This window comes from Topomyia yanbarensis, chromosome 1 (genome assembly GCF_030247195.1).
Source record: "Topomyia yanbarensis strain Yona2022 chromosome 1, ASM3024719v1, whole genome shotgun sequence".
NCBI classification, from domain to species: domain Eukaryota; kingdom Metazoa; phylum Arthropoda; class Insecta; order Diptera; family Culicidae; genus Topomyia; species Topomyia yanbarensis.
The window spans coordinates 71,290,787-71,313,643 of record NC_080670.1 but is presented as its reverse complement, the minus strand read 5'-3'; the positions used below and the strand labels follow the sequence as shown (position 1 = coordinate 71,313,643).

The 22,857-nt window shown below is 38.6% G+C and overlaps 2 long non-coding RNA genes and 1 pseudogene across 2 annotated transcripts; 1 reads left to right on the top strand and 2 right to left on the bottom strand.

Annotated features, from left to right (window-relative positions):
- Positions 1 to 1,019, bottom strand: LOC131677897 (uncharacterized). The gene is made up of 4 exons (XR_009303452.1): positions 925 to 1,019; positions 607 to 769; positions 397 to 538; positions 1 to 336 (listed from the first exon to the last, which is right to left on the bottom strand). It is a non-coding gene; the product is annotated as an uncharacterized LOC131677897 (long non-coding RNA).
- An 8,728-nt stretch (positions 1,020 to 9,747) lies between these two features.
- LOC131677895 (uncharacterized) lies at positions 9,748 to 13,899 on the top strand. The gene is made up of 3 exons (XR_009303449.1): positions 9,748 to 9,930; positions 10,007 to 10,097; positions 10,161 to 13,899. It is a non-coding gene; the product is annotated as an uncharacterized LOC131677895 (long non-coding RNA).
- A 3,922-nt stretch (positions 13,900 to 17,821) lies between these two features.
- On the bottom strand, positions 17,822 to 19,541 carry LOC131696197 (DEAD-box helicase Dbp80-like; annotated as a pseudogene).
- Positions 19,542 to 22,857: the final 3,316 nt, after the last annotated feature.

The window sequence follows — 22,857 nt, the reverse complement described above, 5'->3', positions numbered from 1 at the left end:
TCTTAGTAACACAAATATTTGTTATTTTTAGTATATTTAAAATATTTCGTTTAGTCGAAGCGGGTGTAGCGAAGCGCACCGGGTTACAGCTAGTAGTGAATAAATGTCGTTTCCACGCCCACGATAACAACTCATATTACGTGCAAAATTGTTCTTATTTACTTACCAAATATTTTGAGGAGAAAAATTTCTTCAGCTATTTAGCGAAAAGCAACAAACTGCAGAGCGAAAATATACATCTCTGATCTCTTGAAAAAAAACGGGTGGTGGAGCAAATGCAGCAGCTAGTCGCTGTTTTCCGTTCGTTGGCAACAAAAAGTGCAACTCGATCATCATCTACAAAATGAAACGTGTCAGATTTTTAATGTTTAGTTTGTGTAATTTTGCAACATTTACCCTTTAGATACATTTAATAGGTGTTTGAAACAAGACGACCTAAAATGCACGGAATAAATTCTTCGATGCCGCACGCCATATTCTTTAGATTCGGAGCCAGAACCGAATCAATTTTTCAACCCTGGGGGTATTGATGACAATGCTTTAAATATACGATTCGATTAATAGAATTAAATTACAGGACTAGATTAAAATAATAAATATCCTTACATATCCAACTGCTCCGGACAACGATACGAGGATACCAAAATTTGTTTATATTTCTTTAACCGTATCCAGGCCTGCGTTGACGAGTTTCGTTTTCTCAGTTTTCTCAAAACACTCAAAAGAAATATCAAACTGGGACGTCATCAAGCGGTATGTGCGGTCAAATCTGAAGGGACATGAGCCACGCATTATAAAAGTGTAAAATGTGCCACTATTTGCTATAACTTGTTCGTGCGATTTACGTTTTGCCTTTCTCAATAAAAAAAACTGCTCTGAAAACCGGCTTTTAGACGGAGACCCGGAGGTCCGAGTGACATATACCATTCGATTCAGTCCGTCGATTCTGTGTGTGTATGTGACCACAGTCTCACTCTCTTTTCTCAGCGATGGCTGAACCAATTTTCATAAACTTGAAATCTCAAATGAAAGGTACAACATTCCTATAGCACAGAGAACAGACATCCATGATCGAACAAAAATATTTAAAAAACGTGTGTAAACATTTGAATTAATATATTAAAAACACTAGCGCCGCCACACCAACCTATCCCAACTATCCGTCAAATCCATTCCGGAACCGGTTCGAAATCCTAGATGGATTCTGCATGGAATCTAGCTCAAACCCGGTCAAGTCATTCGGAATTTGATTCGGAATCCTGAATGGAGTCAGTATGGATTCCAAATCAAATGCAACAACCGATTCTGAGTCGGAATCGGTTGTTGCATTTGATTTGGAATCCATAATGAATCCATTCAGAAATCCGAACCGGTTCCGGAATGAGTTTAACTGGGAAGAAAACAACCAATTCCGACTCTATCGGTTGACGCATTTGAGCTGGAATTCATGTCCGAATCGGTTCCGGACTAGTTTGACTGGGTAGAGGAATAACCGCTGTCAATTCTGTCGCACTCAGCCACAAAAAAACATGACGACAGTAGCGCACCTGGTTTAGATATCCAAACTACTTTCGAAACCGTTAGAGATTTTACACAAGTTGAATGCTGAAGATGGACGTCTGTTCTCTGTGCCTATAGGCTGCTATTGGATTTATAATGGATCCGACTTCCGGTTCCGGAATTACAGAGTGAAGAGTACGATCACGCAGAAAATGTCGATTTTAAAGAATTCTGTAATGAATGTATAAAGGTGAAAACTTTTTCAAAATGGTCACATCTACTTAGATTTGTAGCACTTGGTCACTAACAGCCATTAAAAGTCTCTTTGGTCACATTGGCCACCATCGTCGGTTCCGGAAGCCCCGTCGGAAGTATCCAAATTCAGAATTACAGTCTCATTGGTTTCTCGGAGATTCGACCAAACTTGGTCTCAAATGAAAGGTGTTTTATCCCCGTAAATAGCTATTAAATTTCATCTCGATCCGATTTCCGATTCCAGAGTTATGGGTTGTGGGGTGCGGTCACTAAGCAAAATCTGTTTCAAATCGAATATTCTAGGGGAATTGTATTGACCATTAGAAGGTAGAAATTGAGCAGCTTCTAGTGCTGCGAGGGAAGCTCCTATCTTTATGAAAAAAGACCGTGTTACTTAGCTTCACTGTTTTCAAGGAAAAATAGTTTTTAAACCCTGCATGCACTAGAAAAACTTTGGGCATGAAAGGGTTAAAAGCAATAGATAGATGATTTGAAAAAAGGAAGAGCGTCAATATGACGATTTCCATTTCACCGAATGCTAGTTTACGAAATGGATGATTCTGGAAACAGTTATTATTAATGGTACTATCGAAGTACTTAGAATTATAGGGAAGACCCGATATTATCAGCCACCGATAGTGTCTGTGCCTGATTCAGTCTACCCCCGATTTTGTCAGTGTATTGACCCCATTCTGTCACCTCTTGCATGAAAATTCGTTTGATGGGCTCTATCAAACAAACCAAGTCAATCGTCTTAGATTTCAAAATGGCGCGAATCGTCGATTTTTGGCTTCTACTAATCAATACCTTTCGAATGACAACCATATTGATCATGGTTTTTGATGTGTTGTGGTAATCGAAAGCCGCCATCTTGGATTTCGAATGGCTCCAATCGTCAATTTTCGCCTTCTACTAATTACTACCTTTCCAATGACATCCACATTGATGGTGGTTTACGGTGTTTTGTGATAACCGAAAGCGGCCATCTTGGTTTTCCAAATGAAACCAATTTTCGCCTTCTTCTAATAACTACCTTTCGAATGACACCCATATTGGTGGTGATTTTCAGTGTTTTGTGGCAACCGGAAACCGCCATCTTGGATTTCGGAATGGCACCAATCATTAATTTTTGCCTTCTACTAAACACTACCTTTTAATTGACACCCATATCACAGAGAACAGACGTCCATCTTCAGCATTCAACTTGTGTAAAATCTCTAACGGTTTCGAAGGTAGTTTGGATACCCGGGTAGAATTTTACAATAGCATTTACCCTACGAACAATCATAAAACAATAAATATTATAGTTATTACTGTTTCAGCATTGTTCGATGCCAAGTTCTCACAGTAGATTTACAATAAAATTTCATGTAACAATAAATTTCACTGTTCACCAAAAAACTGATACAGTGCATTCACATTAAATTTTAATGTTTTCGAGAAAAAAATGTATGGAGAAAGATTGATTTTTTTAATGTTAAGATACATAACCACCCCCCTTTTTTACTGTAAAAGTCTATTTTACATTGAAATTTACTGTAAAAACGTTAAAGTTTATTGTTTTTGTATTGTAGCATAACACTAAAACTTACTGTAAATTATTGTAAAATTACTGTACTGTCACAGTGAAAATCATGGTTGTGTTACTGTACATTTCTATTCGGGTATCTAAACCAGGTGCGCTACCCACTGAGACGTCCAAAAAATTGTTTCAAAATCGTTCAACACGGGTCCAACGATGGACGTTCGTTGAACGGTTATTTGGACGATGTCAAAATTGGTCCAACGAATGTCCTTCATTGGACGATTTTGAAACCAACCGTTCTTAGAGGGTACTGTCGTCATGTTTTTTTGTGGCTGAGTGCGACAGAATTGACAGCAGTTATTCCTCTACCCAGTCAAACTAGTCCGGAACCGATTCGGACTTCCAGCATGAATTCCAGCTCAAATACGTCAACCGATAGTCGGAATCGGTTGTTTTCTTTGAGCTAGATTCCATGCAGAATCCATCCAGGATTTCGAACCGGTTCCGGAATCGATTTGACGGATAGTTGGGATAGGTTGGTGTGGCGGCGCTAGTGTTTTTAGTATATTAATTCAAATGTTTACACACGTTTTTTAAATATTTTTGTTCGATCATGGATGTCTGTTCTCTGTGCCCATATTGATGATGGTTTTCAATGTTACCGGATTCAATGTTCAAAGTAACCGGAAGCCGCCATCATGGAACTCAAAATGGCGCCAATTATCAAATTTGACACCCATGCTGATGGTGGATTTCAGTGTTTTGTGATAATCGGAATCCTCCATCTTGGATTTTTAAATGGCTCCAATCATCATTTTTTGCCTTCTACTAAACACTACCTTTCAAATGGCACCTATATTAAAGGTGTCACCCAAGGTGACTTCTGTCACCTTGGGTGACTATAGTCTCCTAAGTGACAGCGGTGATCGCTTTTTCGCTCTCACCTCACCAAACTAGGTGAGGTGACGCGTCATAACGATGAGAATACATTATTCTTTTTTTTTAATTTTAAACTTTTGTTTCATTAAACCTTTAGCACAGAGAACAGACGTCCATCTTCAGCATTCAACTTGTGTAAAATCTCTAACGGTTTCGAAGGTAGTTTGGATATCTAAACCAGGTGCGCTACTGTCGTCATGTTATTTTGTGGCTGAGTGCGACAGAATTGACAGCGGTTATTCCTCTACCCAGTCAAACTAGTCCGGAACCGATTCGGACTTCCAGCATGAATTCCAGCTCAAATGCGTCAACCGATAGAGTCGGAATCGGTTGTTTTCTTTGAGCTAGATTCCATGCTGAATCCATCCAGGATTTCGAACCGGTTCCAGAATCGATTTGACGGATAGTTGGGATAGGTTGGTGTGGCGGCGCTAGTGTTTTTCGTATATTAATTCAAATGTTTACACACGTTTTTTAAATATTTTTGTTCGATCATGGATGTCTGTTCTCTGTGCCTTTAGTAACATTGGAACCTTTGTTATTTTCAATCATTTGCTATATTCGACCTTTTATCATTCAACATTTCGTCGCATCTTTTTGAATTACCCCGTTTACTAAATTCACACCGCTTGAGGTTTTTGCATGCTTTTGATCAATAGACTCGAAACAATGGGGTAGAATAGGGATCTTTAATTTGGAAAAAATGTGCCAGTTTTTCATATGTATTGGTAGCGAGTGTCCTTACGAGTACACTCATATCATTCTTAAGCCTTAATTATTCCACAGAGAACAGACATCCATGATCGAACAAAAATATTTAAAAAACGTGTGTAAACATTTGAATTAATATACGAAAAACACTAGCGCCTCCACACCAACCTATCCCAACTATCCGTCAAATCGATTCCGGAACCGGTTCGAAATCCTGGATGGATTCAGCATGGAATCTAGCTCAAAGAAAACAACCGATTCCGACTCTATCGGTTGACGTATTTGAGCTGGAATTCATCCTGGAAGTCCGAATCGGTTCCGGACTAGTTTGACTGGGTAGAGGAATAACTGCTGTCAATTCTGTCGCACTCAGCCACAAAAAAACATGACGACAGTAGCGCACCTGGTTTAGATATCCAAACTACCTTCGAAACTGTTAGAGATTTTACACAAGTTGAATGCTGAAGATGGACGTCTGTTCTCTGTGATTATTCTTTTATGATTTTTAAATTTAAAAAAACCAAATTAAATTCAACCAGCAAACTGACAGTTGTCCTACTAAATGACGTTTCTGCTAATGTCTCGTTCGCCTCATTGGTAACCGGGACAGCACCCCACACAGCAGAGAACAGACATCCATGATCGAACAAAAATATTTAAAAAACGTGTGTAAACATTTGAATTAATATACGAAAAACACTAGCGCCTCCACACCAACCTATCCCAACTATCCGTCAAATCGATTCCGGAACCGGTTCGAAATCCTGGATGGATTCAGCATGGAATCTAGCTCAAAGAAAACAACCGATTCCGACTCTATCGGTTGACGTATTTGAGCTGGAATTCATCCTGGAAGTCCGAATCGGTTCCGGACTAGTTTGACTGGGTAGAGGAATAACTGCTGTCAATTCTGTCGCACTCAGCCACAAAAAAACATGACGACAGTAGCGCACCTGGTTTAGATATCCAAACTACCTTCGAAACTGTTAGAGATTTTACACAAGTTGAATGCTGAAGATGGACGTCTGTTCTCTGTGATTATTCTTTTATGATTTTTAAATTTAAAAAAACCAAATTAAATTCAACCAGCAAACTGACAGTTGTCCTACTAAATGACGTTTCTGCTAATGTCTCGTTCGCCTCATTGGTAACCGGGACAGCACCCCACACAGCATGATCTGGTACTTTGTCAATCCGCTAGCAGCCTGCCATCCCACCCAGTTAAGCTCAGCCGGAAATGAACTGGAATTCTGGCTGGTTCCAGTTCGTATTCCGGCTCGTGACACAACCGATTCTAACTAGAATCGGTTGTGTCACTGGAGCCGGTGCACGAACTGGAACCAGCCAGAATTCCAGTTCATTTCCGGTTGAACTTTACTGGGCAAGTTTAATCTGCAAACTATGGTAGATCTGATAAGGCAACCTATAGAGTCGTGCAAGTCTCATGGGTTTGGATGTGTTATTGTCCTAAAAGGAAACAAACTAAAAAATGTTTTTTCAATAGTTTCGGGCCAAAAAAATTGAAAAAGGACTGAGATATTAAATCACAGTACTAATCTGCATCAGAATATGCCTTAACCCGCACACCCCTAAAGATCCCTATTGTTGCAGCCTGGAACATTTGGTATATAATTGCCAAACTGTATAACTTTGTAGCTGCTATTGTTACTCATTACTTTAACCTGCGTGTGTCAGGGGCAACAAATGTTAATCTAATGGGCCCATCATATGTAAGAGCGAGAAAATATTTAATCACCGCTAGCCGCTGCAATTGCCCTCTAGTAGTTATATTTAAAAGAGATTATAACTACTAGAGGTCGCATGTCGCTGTTAACACTGAAAATTTATCATCTCGCTCTTACAAATGCTAGGCCCATTAGTTTGACAGATATTGCCCCGGGTATACGCCTGTTGAAGTAATGGGATACAATATGCTAGAGCGAGACCCCATGTGCAAGGAGACAGCAGCGCTTTGCTCCCTCTAGTAGTTATAATCTCTTTTTTATATTATATTTAAGCTCTAGCGATATGCATTTCAGACATTTCCAAAAAAATATGAATCATCAACGTCCCATCATGAGTTCAATGTGTCTTTCGAGGTCCGATCGGGATTTAAATGATATGAGCAACTCAACATAAGCCCACAATCAAAAAATAAACAACGTTTCAGTACTCACCGACTCATGTTTTAAATCCAGCGCTAATTGCTTTATGTTAAGTTTCTAGGCTGAAATTAAATTAATCATTCAGGGAACGTGCCATTTGAGCCAATATATTCTGATTCCTGACCATTCTTTTACAGAGCCACTTCATGCAATTTTATTCAAACAATAACAATGGCTGTCAAAAACATTACCTATCACGCTCGTAAAAAGTTACTCAGACTCTGAGTAGTTTTTAACTCAGTTTTGAATGATGTTCGTGAACGTCAAAAATTGAGTTGACAGGTATAATATCTCTGAGTAACTCTGACTCTCTTTTTGGGTATTACACAAGAAACCGTTTTGGAGTTACCAAATGGAAAAGCCATTTTTCGCCAAGTTAAAAATTCCAAGCGTCATCCGCCATTTTCCATTAGTAGGTACAGGCTCGTTTAGTTATCGTTCATCAGCTTTTTAAAAATAATTTGTTCAAATATTTATAATAGTTGGAGCTAGAATTGTAGTGTTTGTGGTAAAATACATTTAAATTTTAAGAGTGGATTTGAGCAACCTGCATGCAGAACATTTCAGAAGTGGTGGATACTGAAACGGTAATGAAGTTACGAGGTAATATTTACGCTATACTTACAAAAAAACATAAAATTTAATAAACTGAAGTTTCTTTAAGTATTATTGTAAAAATATTCCATGAGAAAAGAAAGCCTGGATTGTATTACATCCAAAACAAAATTTTTACGGCCAATTTCTTCACTGGATGAAAATAGGTTTAGCTCCAGTTCAGATGCAACAATCGATCGTGAACCAGTTTAAATAGGAATCGGTTGTTGCACTTCAGTTGAACTCCTGAAAGAAATGATTTAGAATTCCAAGTCATGATCCGGATGTTTCCCAGTAAAGTTCAGCCGGAAATGACCCGGATTCCGGCTGGCTCCAGTTAGTATTCAAGCTCCAGTGACACAACCTATTCTAACTAGAATCGTTTGTATCACTGGAGCCGGAATACTAACTGGAACCAGCTGGAATTCTGACTCATTTCTGGCTGAACTTTACTGGGTTTTAATGAAATATTGCACTCATAAATTGAGTATCATTCTACCCAAACTCTGAGAAATTTCAACTCAATTTTTGGCTTTTTTGTCTACTCAAAAATTGGGTAAGCTTCTGCTCATAATATGAGTAATAATCGCTCAATTTTTGGTTTTGTTAAAATTCTACTGAACCCAAAATTTGAGTAATGTTCAACTCAAAGTCTGAGTAATAATCACTCAATTTTTGGTTTTGTTAAAGTTGTACTGAACTCAAAATTTGAGTAATTTTCAACTCAAAATCTGAGTAATAGTGACGCACTTTTAGGTTTAGTGTGGATTATATTGTACTCAAAAACCGAGTAATAATTACTCAGTTTTTGGTTCAGGCAGGCTTGCTCAAATTTGAGTAACTCTGGAATTACTCAATTTAAGGGTTGTTCCACTTTATCTGGAAATGGGTGGGATTAAACTCAATTTTGAGTTACTTTTTACGAGCGTGTACTACTTTGTTTGAAATGGGCTACCCAAAATATAAGTACGAAGCGATGAACTTGAATTTGAGTAGACGTCATTATTCAATTCCTACCCAACACGAAGTTCACAGCGACCAACTCAAATTATCCCAGTAAAGTTCAGCCGGAAATGAACTGGAATTCTGGCTGGTTCCAGTTCGTATTCCGGCTCCAGTGCAACAACCGATTCTAACTAGAATCGGTTGTGTCACTGGAGCCGGAATATGAACTGGAACCAGCCAGAATTCCAGTTCATTTCCGGCTGAGCTTAACTGGGCATGAGCGCCAGCACGCTCATTCATAACTATTCAAAATTTGAGTTCCGAGTACTCAAATTCATAAATCGAGGCAAACTGTCAAAAAATGAGTTTTGAGTTGTGTGAAACAAACCTTGATGAAAACCGGATTTCTGAATGGAGTCATTATGGATTCCAAATCAAATGCAACAACCGATTCCGACTCAATCGGTTTCAGAATCGGTTGTTGCATTTGATTCAGACATAAACAATATAAACATACAGACAATTAATCGTAAGTTTCGCTGTAAGTTTTATTTTTTCTTTAACCTAATTCCTTTTGATTTTTTCAGATCGAGCCAAGGATCCAGCCGTTACTATGAAATTATAATCTGCATGCTAGCTGGAAGAGAATAGCTCCAGGTATATAACGACCGACATCCAGACATTACGTTAACGCTGGTCGCTTGGACCCACCCACTGAGACGTCCAAAAAATTGTTTCAAATTCGTTCAACACGGGTCCAACGATGGACGTTCGTTGAACGGTTATTTGGACGTTGTCCAAATTGGTCCAACGAACGTCCTTCATTGGACGATTTTGAAACCAACCGTTCTTAGAGGGCAGTTAAACCCATTTCGGAACCGGTTCGGATTTCTGAATGATGTCAGAATGGATTCCAACTCAAATGCAACAATCGATTCCGATCCAATCGGTTTCAGAATCGGTTGTTGCATTTGATTTGAAATCCATACAGACTCCAAGGACAAATAATAAAGACGTGAAACGTACGAAGAACGTCTCGAATATATGTGTCCCAATATACATTTTTCAAATGAGTGACTTCGGTCCCTTCAGAATTGACCACACTTACCACTTGATGGCGCCCCAGTTTGATGTTTCTTTTGAGTGTACATACACATAGAAAAACTTCAAGGCAACCTAACAACAGAACAATAAATAGTGAAAGTTGCCATGGTTGGAAATTACAAGTCGTGTGCAGTGAAAATTTTTGATGTTTTCCATCACTCCTCTTACGTGATTTTCGGCGTAGATATATCTGTAAATATGGTTATTTTATTCTCTAATATTATATTAAATTCTGTTCAATTTTTTATGTACGTGCTACGGAATGAAGAATGTATTCGATTTTGCGGCAAAGGATAATAATCACCGAGAGTAAATGTGGAAAGGCTAGACTTTCTGTGGTGTTGTGCGGAATATCAAGTGTATTTGGGACTAAGTACAATACACATTTGTTTAACCTTATGAATTGCCATGTAATATTTCAGATACCTTAATCTATCAACCTCTTGAGAGAATATTATCTGATTTTTTGACCTGGCAGTCGTGGAAGCGATAAATTAAAAAATTTGTCAGATTGTCGATTTCATTCCTCAATTTTGCATCAGTGTGAAGTGTCATTTATTTATTTCTAATATTATCAAATAAACGAAAAACGGATATGATACAGTATAAAACTAGGGACAGATCACTTGTGATGCATTTTTAAAAATCAGCGAAATTAAATGCATTTCTCGAGTACTTTTTCAAATGGACGTAAGTAAAGCGGCCCTTACACGTTCAATATTTTCGTCAATACGAGTATTGACGATATTGTTACAATATTTCAGTCCCGTTTGAAATCCACATCGTCAATATTTTTTTTTCTATTACACGTACAATACTTTTGTCAATACACTCTAGTATTGACAAAAATATTGAACGTGTAAGGCCCGCTTAACATTGAGAGCCTCTCTTTGTTTACTTTCTCTTTCGTTTATTACGACGTCATTACAACACTTTGTACTAATTTTCCAATACATATCGAAAGCCGACGGTTTTTACTACAATATTATGCAAAGAGTAGAGTAGTAAATGTTGAAATAGCCGAGTAATGAACAGAAGAGAAAGACCTCAAAGAGAATCTCTCATTGTTACTTACGTCCATTTGAAAAAGTACTCGAGATTTATTTCCATCAAAATAGAAATTCATAATGTATTTTGCGTTGCGTGCAATGTCTTTTGAGTTGCGTGTAAGACGTCAAAACCCTACGAAAAAACTAGCCCTACATTCCACAAAACGTCGAACAAAGTGGATCAGCGTAGGACGTTTTTTGAACAAACTTTTCTGCAAGGGAGTGCAAAGTTGATGCAAAAATGAAAATTAAATGCATTTTTTCTAATTTGATGCAAATTTTTTATACATTCCTAGAGTGATCTGCCCCTAGGTATAAAATAATATCGTATGGCATATTTTCATCAAATCGCAATCTCGAATATATACCCAGGTAACCAACAAGCATTAGTGTATGCAGTAAAGTAGCGTAAAATTTGCATTTCGGATGCTTCTTGCAGTACGATAGCATTCGTTATGCATAACTGTTGTTAATCAGCATTAAAAAAACTGGTTGAAAACTTCTTGCCAGTAAGCAGCGTTCTGAATGCACAACAGCTACAGCAGTAAAAAAGCATTTTCATGGCACAGCAGTAATGTAGCCGTATATTTTGCCAAAAGCGACTTTTAAATTGGCTCTCAAACGTGAAACTTATCCGGTCGACGCGCCAACTAGATTTCATTATTGGTACCAGTCAAATGATGATAAAAATATTTTCTTGCATTGATGATGTAGGACGGCTGTACTATTTTAATTGTTTTAAGATAAACAATACATAGTTCCACAAAAAAATAATTACAGGTGATAAGAAAAAACTCGTTCTTTCGTTTGGCACCAAAACATCGAGTTGAACTCGATATTTTATTGCGAATTATTGTGATCTGGAATTATTTTTGTGTTGTTGAGGTTAGGTCGCTTGTTTTAGATACGGGAAATGTTTACTTATAAATTGGATTTATCAGTGGATAATCTCGACTTTCGATACCTGTACTCTTTAATCCAGTGATTTTCGCCCACTATCGTGTTTTTATTGAGATTTCAATCTCTAAATTTCATTTTAGCATAAACTGAAACCGGAAGAACGAATTCTTAGTGGTGTATCAAGAAATTTACCATCAAGATATTTTTCAAACGTAGGAAACATATTTTCTTCATCAATTTTTCTTTTCATTAGATGAAATCACATTTGATTACAATTTTGATTGAATTTATAAATTTCAAAATTTAATTTTCAATGTGTTTTGACAGTTGAAAATAAAAACATCATCATTGCACCAAATACAAATTTGTATTTGCATTTGATTGCACTTTCATGCCATCTTGCGGTCTACATCCAGCTTTAGATCGCGAATAGCATTTAAAAAGACTTAAGTGCATATCAAGTAGCCGTTAAGACGCATTCAGCATGCTCATTGGTTACCTGGGTAATTTAGCAAAATACACAAACGTGCCTTAGTGAAACATCGCTAGTAGTTTGCTGCCCATATAAGCATAAGAGTCCTATATGGATTTTGTCGAAAATGAGATTTCTGTTGGATTGTATTCTTTATCACCACTGAATCATGCACAAATAAGATTACCAGATGTGTTCAGAAAATATTGAAAAAAATACCAAAACATGGTTGTCCCATCCATAAGGCTCAATGAAAAATGTAAATCTTGAACAGCGTTTTTCTCGGCTTGCTGTTCTTCAATATGGGACTCTTTTGCATATATGGGCAGTTTAGCTACTATTCGTTTATCCATGAGTTTCAAATCAGAATAATCCTTTCTTTGATTCGATGCCGATAGTGGATTACTGGTACCGGAAGTTTTGTACTATTGCGCCCACACTAACGGCAAGGAAACAAAGTTCCTATACTGAGTTAGCGCCGGTATTACATTCCTCGAAGAGAAATACAGTAATAAAGACAAGCTGCGTTTTTTGAGAAACATACGATCCAGTTAATAGAAATTTATAACAAGCTCGTTTATCATTTTCGAAGTTGTACCACAGACTAACAGATATAACTCTATGAGGGAATTCCCTCAAAAAACATCGATCCGACAATTTTCCCAGAACACTAGCTCCACCTTTTATTCACAGTCCCAAACACTCATTTACTGGTGGGTTACCCCTCAGGTTTGGGAACAATTTTTCACTAGTGGTCTATCCTCCATATGCTTGTTCATATGTCAGTGGCGCCATAATTTCAAACCACAGACTAACAGACATAACACTCAAAAACAAAGCTTCGTCCACTTTAACGGTCATTTTAAATATATTTGTAGTTGGGACTGTGGTCACATTTGAAATTATGGCGCCACTGACATATGAACAAGCATATGGAGGATAGACCACTAGTGAAAAATTGTTCTCAAACCTGAGGGGTAACCCACCAGTAAATGAGTGTTTGGGACTGTGAATAAAAGGTGGAGCTAGTGTTCTGGGAAAATTGTCGGATCGATGTTTTTTGAGGGAATTCCCTCATAGTGTTATGTCTGTTAGTCTGTGGTTGTACTCTCAAGTTCGATTTGTATTGATATTATACCGAGCAAACGAAAGCCCATAATTCTCCCATGCCCATGGTCCGAATTCACCCCCATTGCATGGTGTTTTGATAATGTTTGAAATGGGTTTAGCATATGAAAACACCATCAGCATGGTCTGGTATATCATATTTTCTGGTTTATTCATGGGCTTTCAAGGCCATTTTATAGTGTTTTGATGGTTGTGAAATTTGCTACGGATCATATTCATGGCATTTCTATGGGGTTCAATCAACGTGTTTGAACCCATGAGAATTTTACTCGGATATTTCGTATTTTGAATCTAATCACGGACTGATTCCTTAATAATTTGAAAATATCGTATTCCATACAATAAAAAACGCGAACTCAAAATAACCAGCTACAGCAACTACCGAATTTGACAGAATTCATACAGTGTTCTATTTTGCCCCTATTTCCATTTTCATTTGATTTCTAATACATTTTACTTTGTCTAAAAATACTCTACACTTACAACATAAACGAGAAAAAGCTTTCACTTGTCCAGCGTCAAGAGTATCAGAAACCAGGATTACTAATGCTGCAGCTTCTGAACCGTCAGCTTCTTATCTATTAACAGATAACCGACGCAGAAAAATTGTGTTTTTATCCAGAAACCTCAAAAAACTGTTTTCTTTTTTTTTTTTTTTTTTTTTTTTTTTTTTTTATTTTTATATTGTGTAAAGTTTTGTTTATAAAATTTTAATAACTATTTACAATTCATTATCTAAGACAAAATTCAATTCATTTAGATTCACTATGTTGCATTGGTTTATGAAGCTCGTATAACGAATAAAAAGTTGTAGAATTTGTGATTTTGTTGTTCTTGCCATTCCACTTAATGTAGGTCTGATGAGATCCGAGAACGTCAGTCTACGCCATCCGTGCAGTTGTACTATTATTTTTCGCTGTAGTATTTCCCACGCATCTTTTACCCGTGGACACTCGCAAAATTTGTGCTGTAAGGTTTCGACCACGGTGTTGCAGTATTCGCAGTTTTCATCATCCGACCGTCGTAGGATGAACAACAGTCGTCTGTGCTCAGTTTTTCCGTTGACTAACAGGAACAAATTGCTTCTCTGGGCTGATGTGAGTCCTCGGGTTCGATGAATGTTTAGCCAAACTCGAATCCATCTTACGTTGGGATTTTCTTGTACCACTTTTGGTTCCTCTGTGTTGTCCACGTAGAGTCGGTGGATAAGATTTACGGAAGGGTTCTGTTGAATTTGTGTGGGTATGTGCGGAAGTTGTTGGAGAATTAATTTTAAGCAAGGACAGTCTGCAGGAGGATTCGAGGGATTGGGATTATTATTGGGTAGAAAGGACTTGTAGAAGGGTATGGAATCGATTTCTTTCATATGGCGGTTGATTAATAGCGACTTGCATTTTAGTGCCGGTAGCTGAAGTTTTAGGCCTCCTAGCTCCCGATCTCGTGCTAGTTGTTGTATTGGCACTCGAGCTGGTATCCCTCGCCACAAGAAATTTCCCATCAGTGAGGTTAGTTTCGCTATATGAACACTCGCCGGCGGTATGATGGATGATAGGTACCAAATACGGGACGTAGCAAACATGTTCAACACAGTTACTTTTTGCAGCAGTGTCAGCGAGCGTGCTGTTTGTAGAAACAAAAGTTGAGAGAATTTTCCCACCGTTTTATCCCAGTTCAATTTAACCATTGCTCGAATCGAATTTGCGAAGATCACACCCAGTATCTTCACAGTTTCTGCCGTCTGCAGCCATGGTATATCCATTGGGTTGCCGTCAATGAATCCCACGTCAATGGAAATTGTTTTCGCCAAGTTTAGTCTCGCGCCCGAAACCCGAGAGAAGCGGGAGAAGACGTCATGTATTCGCTCTATTTTTGCCGTCGTGGTAGCGATAATACTTATATCATCGGCATAAGCTACGATCAGGTCGTTGCCGCATACGTGTTCGAGTTGGTTCAGGAGTGGTACCAAGAAGAGGGCAAAACACAAGCTACTGAGAGGATTGCCTTGAGCTACCGACCGCTGTATGGGAAAGGGAGACGACAAATGTCCGTTGACAAGCAGTCGTGACGACGACCTTTCGGCTAGTTGGGACAGCATCTCTACCAATCTGGGGTTGATACCGATTGCGCACATGTTCCCGAATAGAAATCTTCGGTTCACCCGATCGAACGCATGGTCCAGATCAAATGAGATTAGTTTCGCTCTTTGTTTGCGTTGGATCAGCTGAGCGATTCTGTCTTTGAGAGATAGAGTTGCTTGGAAAATGTTCCGATCGGTGTTGGAGCATTTTTGTACGTCTCCCAAAAGCCGATGGGCACTCACCACTTTCTCAAGCCTTGTTTTGAGAATGCGGGACAGAAGTTTGTAGTCATAGTTGATGAGTGAGATTGGTCTGTACGAGTGAGCAGTGTCTCCTGTGCCTTTCTTTTTCACCAGTACGAAGATGCTGTCCACAAACTTGGAGGGGAAATTAGATGCTAGAGCTTCATTCAATATGAGGTTGATTTCCCGATGGATGACGTCGAAAGTTCGTAGGTAGAATTCTCTCGGAAGACCAAGTATATGGCTCATTTTGATATTACCAAGGATATTGCAGCCTTTTCTCTATTTGAGAATTTTTATTTTTAGCTGTGTTATTGTTATTTTGCTTAGATACCATTTAATTATTTGAAGCTAAGATACTTTTCGTCAATAAAAAATGAGTACTCGTGACGTCTATCAAATGTCATGTTAGTGTTTGACGTTTCGAGGGACCTTATTGGCGAATACAAAATGAACCAAAAAATAATCATTAGAGGTAAGGCCCTGCTGACTCCATTCAGGATTCCGAATCAAATTCCGAATGGTTTGACCGGGTATCCCTGGTGCACCAGGAGTGTTCCTGACATTTTTTGTTCTTCCCAGGGCCAGACTTCAAATTATTATTGTGGTTATCACTGAAAATTAGCAAAAATAACAAAAAAACAAGATCGCGACAAGATTGATAAACCGCCATTTTTAGGATTTAACCTTTTCAATTCCGCAAGGCTACAAAAATGTAATTTGAATTGCTTTTTATATGAAGTGTTCGAGCGACTATTGGTCTTGAACCCAGCAAAAACTTAGAAGGATGCAAAGGAATCGAGTTAGGAATCAAAAAGGCACACTAAACAATTCATTAAATGGGTACCAAAAAATAGTAACAAATAATTTCCGATTTTCGCTCAACTGGTAGTAAAGAGGTGAATAAATCCATGAATTGTCAATTTATGACCGTCCGATACCTGACCAACAGAGCCTATATATTGCTAGATGTTTGTTCTAAACTGGGCGGATGGAGCCAACAGGGTATATTTTAATTTTTTTCGCTATTTTGAATTGATTCCGTCGCATGCTAATCTTCGGTGAAAAGCACAATATCCCGAAATTGAGTCAAAAGAGCTCAACTTTTGGTAGTTTTTCGTATCCGTGAGCATTTTGTGCGAGAATTGCGGCAACACGCAGCGAAATTTCGCACGATTAAACCAACAATTTTCACTTTTGATTCCGATCGACATTCTATCGTTGGATCAATCAATTAGTTTATTGAATACATATTGTTTTATTGTTAAATTAATAATATTATTGTTATTTCAACTACATTTGATTTTATTTTGATCTTACGTGGTAACAAATCAGCGTGTATTATATTTTTGTTTTATTCAGATTGAAGTAGCTTTAAGCTTAGTATGCACCTCTTGCGAAATGAGGTCGCGAAATATTTTTCCTTCTTCCGTGCGGAATTTTGACATTTGCTCGCGAAAACTAGTCTGTGTGTTTGCTGTTAGATGTCGCTTTTGATAACTGGAAAACGACATCAGCTGTTGTTTGTTTATTTCTTTTTTATATTTCTGTTGTCATTTAAATGTTTTAAATAATGTATTTTATTAATTCATCACGGATGTGTATGAAATCGGTAACAATTGTAAACCTATTTGCCATTCATGAAGCTCTCAGGGAAGTGACGTACTCAGCGTGAATCATATTTCGAGCATGATTAATCATAATGCTTATTTGTGACGGTTCCGGATGTCTCGGGGAAGTTCAGTCTGACCAATTTAGACAGCACAATTCCTGCAATCGGAAATTTAAATCATTGGCTGGCCATTTTCTATCTAAATTGGCTGCTTCTACTGGTTCCAGAAGACCCAGGGAAATGATCGAAATTCGCTCAAACCAAATCTATTGTAATTGTCCGAATCGTAACTCTTAATCGGCGTTTGACCATTAAGAAGCAAATCTGATTGCCTTGGCCGCCTTTACCGCTTTCACAAGTCTCGGGAAAACTACCTTTCGAAACACGCTTCGGAATCCGGAAATATAACGCAAATATAACAACCGACTCCGACTCAATCGGTTTCAGGTCGAACCAAACCCTAGGCTTTAAACTTTGGCTGACGTTAAAAATCGATTATGATAACAATGGCTACTACTAAATGTTCTGGAAGTCTCAGGGAATGCTACCAACAATCAGTACGGATACAAACCTATTTTTGGTATAACAATTGTGAAAGCTCCTATGCCTTTCACCAGTAGCTGGTCGAAAACACTTTACGGTGCGATCTTTTCAATTTCGTCCGAGTTCTCCGCGTCTAGCAACTGAATCTTTTTCCGGAAGTGTTTTTCGATTGATCTGCAAATCATGCTTCGATCACTGCCTACTAGGTTGATGGTGATTCCGTTCTGTTAAAGAAGTGGGAAGAAATACAATCTATAGGATCACAAGAATGAGTCACACTTACCGAATCTACCGGTGCGTCTAATTCGATGTAGATACGTTTCGCAATCGGCTCGTCCCTGCTAATCCATCGGCAGGTCGAAGTTGATGACAATGGTCACCTGTTCAACATCGATACCTAAGGCGGAAGAATCTCTCCGTAACCTGGTGCTGCAGCCAGAATCAAGTGGTGGAACTTACCCCTAGACTAAACGTTCGTTGCAATCAATATCTTATATAGTCCGGCTCAGGATCGATCCAGAACGGCCAACCGTTGCTCCGCCGTTAGATCACCGGACAGTACCGCTACTGAGTGATTATCCTGGTCCAACCGGCCGTTTTGCGTGCCTGTTTCGATCGATTAACAATGCCGAAAATAAGTTTACTTGGAGTTTACAACTGTCCTATACATCATATGACAGAAAATGATCGCTTGTCCGACGGTAATCACACCGTACATGTTTGAAATTGCTTGATATTTCTCGTCCTGGTTGCGGCATTTGACGTAGTAGTGTTTGGTGTTATCGAGTGATTCTTGCTCCCGCACCAGAAGAATCATGATCGGATTGGTTACGATGTACTGGGCGAATCCCATCACCTCCCGCTCGTACGTGGCTAAAAAGAAACAGCGATCATAACGCCCGCCTCGTCCGGTACAAAAATTGCAATCTTCTTAAGGTCGAACGCCCGGCTGTTCCGATGATGATATGATTAGTCAGCTTCGCCCCTTTGACGATCTTCTCACCGCGAACGGTTTAACCAAGTTCGATTTCCGCACAAAACTTTGCCGTTTTGCAGCTACTTTCCCCTTCTGAATTGCCAGTTCATACGTGGGGAAAGGCAAATCACCTGCGGATAGTTTTTCAACGGATCGACTCGATTGAGCATTGCCAGCACGAAGGCAGTGGTTTTTCTTGTTCCCGACCAACTCTGGGCGATTATGTTCTGTGGCGGATCGGCCAACAGAGTAGGTTAAGCCGTCTTCTGAATCTTGGAAGGAGCGTTGAAACCCATAGCATAGACTCCCTGAAGCAGTTCCGAATTCATGTGCAAAGCTTCGAAAGTTTTAACCAAGTATTGCGGCGAAGAAGGATCCTTCACCCCCAGATCCAGCTTTGATTCTACTAGACCTTTCGAATAAGTTTAATTAGCAAACTTGCATCCGCCGGGCTAAAAGATGAATCATGGATAATTTTAAAGCTGATATTAAATATTTCTGGAGAAAAATTTGAATAGGACGTAAGTAACAATGAGATTCTTTTTGGTGTGTTTCTCTTCTGTTAATTACTCAGTCGTTTCAATATTTAGTACTCAACTCTTTGCCTAATATTCTAGTAAAAACTATCGGCTTTCGATATGTACTGGAAAATTAGTGTAAAGTGTTATAAAGACGTAATAATCGAAACAGAAAGTAAACAGAGTGAGGCTCTCAATGTTACTTATGTCCTAATCAAAATTTTCTCCAGATTTCGACTTACTTGAATGCCTCTGCATCTTCCGTGGTGGAAGCTGTTTCGCCATTTTCGCTAGCAGCTTTTTTTTTCTTCAGGAGCTGCTAAAGTCTTAATTTCTGTAGCTACCGAAAACAAAACTGCAGGTGCAGCCGTTTCTACGGGAGTAATTTGATCGCTGGTTCTACTGGCGGTGAACTAGAAGGTTTTTCCGCATTCTCTTTCTTTGGGCTGTCAGCCGCCGGCTCTGGTTCCTTATCCTTAGGGATACTCAGATCGATAACCTATTTGTATTGAAAAGAAAAATTCAAAACCTATGGAAAAATTATCGCTCCAAAAATAGGTTAGTTGGTTATGACAAAAAAAAAACACTTACCGAGTGCAGAAATTTCCTGATCCTCCCTCCGCCTTTTTGACCCAATTATCGGCAGCACTTGCCATCGTTTCGACCGGGTATTAAAATTCAAAAGCTACAATATATGGAAAAAGGTCCCAAACAGCACGGATACTGTCACTCCGGTGGTTTATTCCTTGCAATTGGCTGAACTTTTGCCTAGAGCGACCTTGCGGAAAAAACGCCTTCTTTTGTCTGCTCACTTCGCTGCCATGAAACCGATGATGAGCGCTTTTTTCCAAACGAGTCACACGGTTGGCCCGATTGAATATGTCGCGCGTGTAGAGTATGCTTCCATTATGTTTGTTCTGTAAATTGACAAGGACATCTAAATATGCAAAGGAATGCTTGGAGGAGAGAAGCTACTGTTAAACACATACCGAAAGAGAAAGTCCTTTCCGAGGATCTTGATGTTGTATTTACTGTTGACCCATTATCACCGTGTTCTGCTGCTGGGTGGTTACCATGGCATTATGTTGCTGGTGTTCGGTGATGTGTATCCGCTATGGTTGCTGTTCGATCTGAAAAAAAATATGATGAAAAATATCCGTGAATGAGTGAACGCGAGCTTTTGAAAGAAGAATAGGGTATTACATTACAATGTACTGAACACGGTACTGATCCTTCGAAACTAAAAAAGGTAGTAAAAATGACTCACCTTGCTGCACCAACTGAATAAAAAAAGTCCTCCTGCACGAGGCGTGGTACAGTACAGTATGCTGCTGCTACTGTGTTTGAAGGTGCTGTTGATGTATCTTTTTTTGCGATTGACCAATGGTCTTCTACATTTGGCCCTGATTGGCTTGGATCGATTGCACTAGTTGCGGTTGCTGGCCAGTTTCTACCGTCAGTTGAACGTTGTTGCTACCGATCTGTCGGATGATGGTCATGGTCTAGGGGAAATCTTAATTTTCTGATGTTGCTGGCGATAAGCACTGGAATTGTGGTTGCTAGCTGCTGCTGGGATGGAATCACGAGCACTGTGGAGGCAGCGATATTTTCATGCAAGCAACTGGTAGGAGCCAAGGCAGTAATATGACGTTTGTGTTTGACTCTGATTTCTCTACATCAGGAAGGTAACCGCTGGTAAGAATAGTGGCAGGCAAGTTTTACGACAGAATGTGCCGATAAAGTGTTGGGTCCATTATTCGTAAAAAAAGCTCTTGTTGCTTTGTTGGTTCTGAGCTGTAATTGCTGTGGTTCTTTTTTGAGAGATTGTTGGCAGCTGCTGGATTTGGAGTTGTTGGTACTGCTACGGTTGTATCGATTTAATGTTGGTTGGCTGATTGCCAGATCCAGGATGTTGAGTCAAGTTGAGCTGATTTATAGCATCTGGTTGTTGTTGATGAAAACTTATCAAGTAGATAGATGGCTGCTGCTTCTGCTGCTGACGAAAAATGCTGCTCTTGTGGCTGCTTTGTTCGGGTGTGCCTGTAAATAATAATAATTACTAGAAACAATCACAATTCCAATAATATTTTAAAACTTACCATTCAAATTCAAAATATTGATTCTCAAAACTACAAAATTTTGACAGGTCGCGATGAAAAAAAATACAAAAAATTACTAATCTTGTGTTTTTTTATATTTTTTCATTGCAACCTGTCAAAATTTCGCGAGCCTCCGTGCGAAATAATACCATTGACCATTATTTCGCAAGGAAAAAGTTTGCCTTGGTGACAGCGCATAGAAAGCAGCGCTATCTCGCGGAAGTATTATGAAACTTATCGTTTGTCGAACCGTGTCTCGGCTAACTGCATTTTTCGTTATCGTTTTCGCGAGAGCAGCGTACCGCTTACGAAATGGAAACGGAAATTTTTTTCGCGAGCATTTCGCGACGTTTTTTATGCATAGGTTTTGTATAGGAAATTTCATTTCGCAAGAGGTGCATACTTAGCTTTAGGAGAAATGTTGTGATGTAAATTATTAATTAAAAATGATCATTTGCTAGCACGAATCAGTCAACCGTAAGTTTAACACTTTTTTTAATATATTCAAAGCAACATTTTATTTAAAACTGTCAGCGCAATCTCCTGCTACTTAAGTTTGTTAGCAAAAATGAAGAAGCTGCCCCTTGTTTTAACCCGATTCTATGGGTTTCGGAAAATGCCGCAACATAAGTAAATAAATGTTGTACTTATTTTAAAATCAAGCTAAAATGCTAAATAATATAAGCTTTACATATGAAAAATAAATAAGCATAAATGGGAAAAGTACATATTTTAATTTTATTATAATGTTATTTCAACAATAATGTATTGTAGAGCACATCGTCACAGAGTGTGATATCGTGTATACGTCATTAAAACAATGTCATAATAATGATCGTTTCAATAATAATATTGTTGATTCAACCAAGTTTAAGCTAAGTATGCACCTCTTGCGAAATGAAATTTCCTATACAAAACCTATGCATAAAAAACGTCGCGAAATGTTCGCGAAAAAAAATTTCGTTTCCATTTCGTAAGCGGTACGCAGCTCTCGCGAAAACGATAACGAAAAATGAAGTTAGCTGAGACACGGTTCGACAAACGATAAGTTTCATAATAGTTCCGCGAGACAGCGCTGCTTTCTATGCGCTGTCACCAAGGCAAACTTTTTCTTTGCGAAATAATGGTCATCGGTATTATTTCGCACGGAGGCTCGCGAAATTTTGACAGGTTGCAATGAAAAAATATAAGAAAACACAAGATTGGTAATTTTTTGTATTTTTTTCATCGCAACCTGTCAAAATTTCGTAGTTTAGAAATTCAATATTTCGAATTTGAATGGTAAGTTTAAAAATATTACTGGAAGTGTGATTGTTTCTAGTTTTAAACAATTAAATTTAAATAATTAATATTGTTTGCAGCACACCCGAACAAAGCAAATAAGCTCAACTAATCATGTCTCAACATCCTGGATCTGGCAATCAGCCAACCAACCCAGGTAACCAACAAGCATTAGTGTATGCAGTAAAGTAGCGTAAAATTTGCATTCCGGATGCTTCTTG